We start from the raw sequence: 7,351 nt of genomic DNA, 5'->3' as shown, positions 1-7,351 counted from the left end.
GGCCATGCACCGCAAAACCAAACACAGGCACTTCTCACATACATGTACATATGTACGCAGCTCAGATGCTTCGTGCACGTTTGTGAAGGGTCTATAAGTGTATGTAGCCCTTTGATGTGCTGTCTGCTGTGTTACTCGGAGCATGTCGAAAAATATTGTCATGTGTTGGTGATGATGCCGAAACCAGCTAACAAAAAGACTAGCGTTGGAATGAATGAACTCTTTATTGGGTTGACGCGCTTGATAGCAGCAATCGTGCTCGGCCGTCGTCGGACTGTGAATACCCGTAGCACCCATCAACTCTCAATTTAAAGGCGGTGAAGGAACATCTAGATAAAGCTGCAAACAATGGCCAGCATAACCTGGGACATTGTAGAAACGAGCATGAACAAACAATACAGGATTAATCCGCATGCCTGAAGCACAGTGATAATACCATGTGCTGGCCGCTTTCGAAAGAGGACAAAAAAATTGGATTGTTCGCGGCAATATGTTATCTTGCTCGGCATGTGCGGGGTCAAATTTCTACTGAGAGGAGGCTTCTTGTGCCAACTTTTCTTCAGGTTTTGTAGCAAGAAAAAGGGTGATTTCAGCAGATATTGTACCTTATGTCGGATGAAAATATGTCGTTCAAGACCTAGGTCGAATGCAAATTGCGCGGGATTCCGCGCAATTTCTAGATTCCGCCCACAAACTACTGAAAATGTAGAATATTTTTGTGCTCTTGTTTCCTGTTGTACTGCCGATCGTAGGTAAGGCCGGACTTGTAGCCAACAAGCTCAGATTTCAGTTTCGTTTTCGCGAATATTTCTCAATGACCCTTTGGCGTAGGTAGGGTGGCTAGAATTATATATGGCCAGCCATTTATAGCCACCCTAACGCAGGTGCGGCGCAAACGTCAGCAAAAGCTCGATTTTATAGCCGCACGATTTTCCATTTCGCCCACTTTGGCGGGCGCAGCAGTTCCCCATTGCAGATGCTAATTTTCCTCATTCGATTCAAATTGATCCTTCAACTTCGTCTGCGGCGACTGCAGACAGCAAACAAGAACGTCAAACTTTCGCAGCAATGTAGTCACTCGATAAACTATCACTATCGAGTGACGCGCATCACTAGGGTTACGTCATCCTCCACAATTTTATAGAACTCTCAGCAAACTTATTTTGCGATAAATTATGCTGCTATAAACAGCTGCACTCTATGTCAGAAATGAAGCGCAGCAGGTTAAGTGAATTGTACATAGGTTCTTTCTTTTGTGCTAAGGAGGCTCAAATTTCTCGCTTAACCTTGACACTTTCGCAGACCTTTTAGCTTGATGATACACCTCTAGCGCAGAAAGTTCGACAGCTAGCTATCTCTTTATTATACACTATATACTGTTGCAGTGACACTGTACCATTCATTATTCTATGGGGTGTGGTGCCCAATATTCAATACATAAACTGTAAAAAAAAAAACTGATTGTTATAGGAAGGGAAAGGCGCGGTAACTGTCTCACTTGTTTTCTGTGGACACCTCAACCGCGCCGTAAGTGAAGGGAGGACGGAGTGAAAGTGGAAAGAGAGAAAGAGGAGCCGCACATCACACGGACGCCTCTTCGTTTCGCCTCCATCGAAACGCAGCCGCCGAGGTCGGGTTCATTCATTAACTGTAGAGCGCCGGGAACACTGCAGCATGTATTTTTCGATGGTTGCGTTGCGCGCGTAATGCAGCAATGTAGTGTTCCATATACAGGAACACTACAGCAATGGTACTGGTAACGCCATCTGTCGCCAATCACAAGAAAAGAGCCGTTGCCGCAGTCCGACCTTCTGTTCGGTTGCTACTGGTGGCACGCTTATAAAACTCCTGTTTTCTTTTTCTTCTTTTTTTGCTGTTGCTGCAGACAGTGATGACTTAATGATTTATTTGGGTAAATAAGGCAGGCGCTCACCTAATATATACTGTAAGCGGAAAATTATCACTACCCCCTATGTGCGAAATTTAAGCCCTAACAAGCGAATGATTCTGATGTGCTCTGATGGACGCAACGGTACAACATGCATGGTGCAACTATACTATAGTACAACTACTACCAGCAATGGTCGTCGCTGCTAGCGCGCCATGTTCAAGGTCGTTTCTGCGCGCCAGGTTGCGCAGTGTCGAGTTCGCCGTAAACTAAGCGATCCGGTTTATTGAAAGTTAACGTTGAGCGCGCATGCAGAGCTACTCTTCTGCGCCATGATATAACCACGCTGCTTGTTCAGCGTTGCAGTTAGGCGGCTAGCCCACTGCACTTCACGCGATACCACTACTTGAAACTTTCTATATCTATTGAACACTGTCATATGCATACGTGATAGATTGCGGAGAAACAGCAGATGAATGATTGCCCCAATTCCAAAAGATGGCGCCACAAAAGTGCATATATTTCCAGTGGTGCATTCGCCCAATACCGGTTGGTTGGTTAGTTGGTTGTTTCACAGGAAGGGAAAGGCGCTGTATCTGTCACACTAGTTCCTGTGGAAACCTGAACCGCGCCGTAAGGGAAGAGAGGGAGGTGGGAGTTAAAGTGTAAAGAGAGAAAGAGGAGCCGCAGTGGAGGGCTACGGAGAGTAATTTCGACCACCTGGGGATCTTTAATGAGCGCTGACATCGCACAGCACATGGACGCATCTTCGTTTCGCCTCCATCGAAACGCTGATATGGAGGCCTGCGCACTACGGGAAGCCCGGAAACGAGGCAACGAGGCTGCCAACCTTATAGCTCGAGGTTCTTTAAACCGAGCTTAGGCGGCCTCTAATCCGGGATTTACGAAGAAGCGCATGCACTCGTTCAGCAAGCTGACGCAGGCCTACAGAGCCTCGCGCCAGCTCAACCCCCCCCCCCCCTCTCTAGACAATAAACACGAAGCTCCACTATGGCGCAGACTGCAAACACACTCTTCCATCACCCCTTACCCTTTCCCACTACCATCCCTCCTTCCATACTCCTGCTTGTACCCTTTGCCTCTTCAATCCACATCCTCTCCTTCTGCCCGGCGGACCCTCCCCCGCGGGGCCTAGAGCAACTGAAGGCCTGGGAGCCATGCCTGGGAGGACTGGGAGACCCTGCTGCGTTCGGAGGACCCGGCCGTGCAAGACCATCGCCACCGGCCGAGCTGCCAGTGTTATGATCCTCAGGGACATAAACATTTGAATTTCTGTGGAGTCGTGCGGCGACCCAGGGACCTGCGTGCCCCGAATTCCTACGTGTAATAAAGGTTTTCTCTCTCTCTCTCTCTCTCTCTAGTCAGACATCTTACCACTGCACCATCCCGGCGGGGCGCCCAATACCGGTGAACATTCTTTTGGCAATGGAAATTACGATAATAGTCAGGAGCTGAGCGTGGGATATAGACTCTAGGATATAGACGCTTTTCTGCATCTTCGACGCTTATTTTGTGCGACAAAATAGTCGATCATAATGTTGTCACGCGCTGGCAGCTCTAGCGGCAGACGGGACTTGAGTGCTGCGATCGGACGCCGGCGGACGTGCTCTGCATGGGTCTGACCACGACGCAGTCAACAGACAGGGACGCAGCTGCCGTGCGGCGCTCAGACTTTGCAAGGCGATTGCCTGGGCTACGGAGCTTCTGTGAAATACCGGTTTTTCAACGGTAGGCCCAATTTTTGGATTTTATCGCCACCCTTGAGTCGCCTCGTGGGAGCCGAGCGCTAAGCCTAGCGCTAGGCCTAACGTCGCAACGTGGTCGGGGCTACCCGACGCGCGTTAGACGCCGAGACCGGCCAAGATGGTCACAGAAGAAAAGGAACAAGAACTGGAATGCGTCGATATGACGGCGCCAGAAGATGAGGCTGATAAGCCGGTCTTTCAAACCGGCTGGTTTCGACGTGAAGGCAAAAGATACGTGTCGGAGGAAGATGGAACGCAAGGGCTAACGAGTCAAGGCAAGTTCAAGCCCAAACTGGGAAAAAGGCTGGCGAAGAGAGCGGTGGAGAGGAAAATGATTAATCTACCAAGCGGCGCTATAAAGCTGCTCCTCAGACCGAGGGGCGGCATTACGGCGAATTGGGGAAACATAGAAGAAGCGGAAGTTGCTGGCGCGCTAGCGCAAGAAGCTGGAGTCGACCTCAAGGTACTCATGAGAGAGGACGTGGTCTCAATTAATATGACACAACAAACCATCCTCGTAGCGTCAGCAAACGAGGAAAGGGCAGTGAAGTACCAAGGAGCCAAGAAACTGGTGATCAGAGGGAAGACCGTGGAGGTGAACAACCATGCACCGATGCCGGAAGACGCCGGAAAAGGAGTCATCCACGGAATTCCCATGACCATGAGCATGGAACTGATCAGAGAGACGCTGGATTGCGACGCTAACCCACCGATATTAGGCGCACGGAGACTCGGGGACTCCGGCTCGCTACTGATTCTATTCGAGGGGAGCGAGGTGCCTGACATGGTAAAGTGCTTGGGATCATTTAAAAGATGCTGGAGATACAAGAAGAAGCTGGAGGTGTGTGTGACGTGTGGCCGACTCGGACACCGAGCCGACGTATGCCCGGACCCGACGAAAATAAAGTGTCGTGGCTGTGGGAAAGAAGACCCGGAGCAAGGACACACGTGTACCCCCGTATGCCAACTATGCGGGGGAGACCACATGCTGGGCGACAGAAAGTGCAGAAAAATATACAGGAAGCCATTCGTGCCGACGAACAGACTGGAAGATGAAAAAGGCGAGGCTACGCTACCCAAGAGTGGGCCCAAAGGAGGGCCTGCATCTGGAAGGAGACCCAACTCCGGGAAACCCAACCCCCGGCCGAGTGTGGTACTTGCGGACGACAAGGAGTTCCCGTGCCTACCCTCCAGGGAGGACTTGCGACTACCCAAGACGGGGCACCAAACGGCAGCGGTAAGCTACGCGAGCAAGGCCTCCCAGGCTAGCCCAGAAACTATAGCGCTAAAAAAAGAAAACGCAGAGCTAAAAACAAAAATAGAAAAACAGGAAGCCGATATAAAAAGGCAAGGATCAGAAATTGCAGAGCTAAGAAAAATGATGGCAGAACTTACCAATAACAGATCTAGACCAGAAACGCCTCCTGTTCACGTTGCGGTAATACAAAAACCAGCAGAGGCGAAACAGGTAACAGAAAATGGGGAAGAAAAAATGGACGCGGAGGTAACTAAACCCCCACCAGTAAAACGGAAGGCGGGCGAGTCAGACCCTCTCTTGGTACTCGAAAGGAAACTAACAAGCAGATTCGGCAGCAAAATTGAAAAGCTAGAAACGCGAGTAGAAGAACTAAGCACGCGGTTTACACAGCTAGAGGGACGAATAGATGCACAAATGCAAGAAATTAATAACAGGTTTAACGCCTTGGGCGACATAAAGGGGTCGATAGACCAAATCCTTGTGGCGCTAAGCGGCATCGCTGATAGGATGACGAAACTAGAACAAATAGTATACTCCAACAATGGACACGAACCGAAATAAGAAAGAGAACGCTACCATATGGCAATGGAATTGCCGGGGGTACCGACGCAAAAGGGCACTACTGCAGCAGCACCTAGAAAATCTAGACGACAAACCGATTGCTATAGCACTGCAGGAGACCGGAGGTTATCAAGTCAAATTGACCGGATACCAAAGTTTTTGCAGCAATCTGGGAGAAAAATGCAGGGTGGCCACGCTGGTCAAGAGAAACATAGCAACCTTAGAGCACGATGTTAGCACTGGAAGCATAGAAGCAGTCTTGGTAGAAATGATAACAGGGCGGAAGAAAGCAAAAAGTATCTTTTTGCTTAACATTTATAGCAGCCCAAGACAAAAGAAAACCAAATTCGGAACGATATTCAAGAAAGCCATCAAATTGGCCGGGTTGAACCCGCTGGTGATAGTGGGAGACTTTAATGCGGCGCATCAGGAGTGGGGGTATGTAAGGCAGGACCTAAAAGGTAGACTTATCCTGGAAGAGTCCCAAAGACCCGTGTGCGCCCACTAGAGTCGGCGGCAGTGTAACCAGAGACACGGCACCAGACCTCACTTTCAGTAAAAATGCTAGTAAAGTCGAGTGGATCAACACCATGGAGAACCTGCGCAGTGATCACAACATAATAGCCACCAAAGTGGGAGAAGGGGTGAAACTGAGGAAGATCAAAAAGACCAAAATAACGGAGTGGGATAAATTCCGAGCAATTCGGGGAGACCATGGAATTGAAGAAATTGAGGATATAAATACCTGGGCTAAACAGCTTAGAGAGGATGCTAAGAGCGCGGAAATGGCTGCCGAAGGGGAAGACACGCCCGAAATAATGGACAGCAAACTAATGAGTATGTGGAAGGAGAAGGAGAGACTTGGAAAAAAATTGAAATCCCAAAAATGGAACAGAAACCTAAGAAAAACGCTAGCCAGGCATATGAAAGACATGGAAACCTACGCGATAAAACTTAACGAGCAAAACTGGTGCAGCACGTGTGACGAAATGGATAGGAATATGAGCTTAGCCAAAACGTGGAACCTACTGAGGCACCTCCTAGACCCGAACAAATCAAAACAGACAGCTAGCATCAACCAAGCGAAGGCGAGACACGCTTTCCATGGGACGGATAAGGAACTAATGGAGAGACTCAAAGAAATATACATAGGAGAAACAACAGAAATTAAACAAGCGGAATATGGGGGTCCAGAGAATGGCAAACTAGATGCAGATATCACGGTAGCAGAAGTCAGAGCAGCTATTGCGGGGTTAAGAACACGCTCGGCCTCTGGACCAGATAAGATATCAAATGTCATGCTTAGAAATCTAGATGAAGGATCGGTGGAAGCAATCACACGATACATAAACAAAGTATGGAAAGAAAGTAAATTAGCGAACGAATGGAAAAAGGCAGAAGTGATTCTCATTCCTAAGCCGGGGAAAGAACCAAAGTTAGAAAACCTAAGACCAATCTCTCTGACATCGTGTGTGGGGAAGCTCATGGAACACGTAGTGCAAGCGAGATTAACAAAATACATGGAGGATGAAAACCTATGGCCGCATGAGATGGTAGGGTTCAGACCTAAGCTCAGCACGCAGGACATAATGCTCAGACTAAGACATGATATCATAGACAAGAAAGGGCTAGACACTAAGGTGATCCTAGGCCTAGACCTCGCGAAGGCCTTCGATAATATCAGACATGACGCGGTACTAAAAGGTCTTGAGGAGGTAAACGTAGGCAAAAGAACATACAATTATTAAGAACTTTCTTCAGGGCAGAAGGGCGGTGATTAAATTTCAGGACGCAGAGTCTCCCAGCATAAGGCTAGGAAGCAAAGGAACCCCTCAAGGTGCCGTGTTATCTCCATTTCTATTCAACATAGCAATGAGA

Source organism: Amblyomma maculatum, chromosome 5 (assembly GCF_055883805.1).
Source record: "Amblyomma maculatum isolate TAMU_Amacu chromosome 5, ASM5588380v1, whole genome shotgun sequence".
Lineage (NCBI taxonomy): Eukaryota > Metazoa > Arthropoda > Arachnida > Ixodida > Ixodidae > Amblyomma > Amblyomma maculatum.
Note: the sequence above shows the minus strand (reverse complement) of the source record.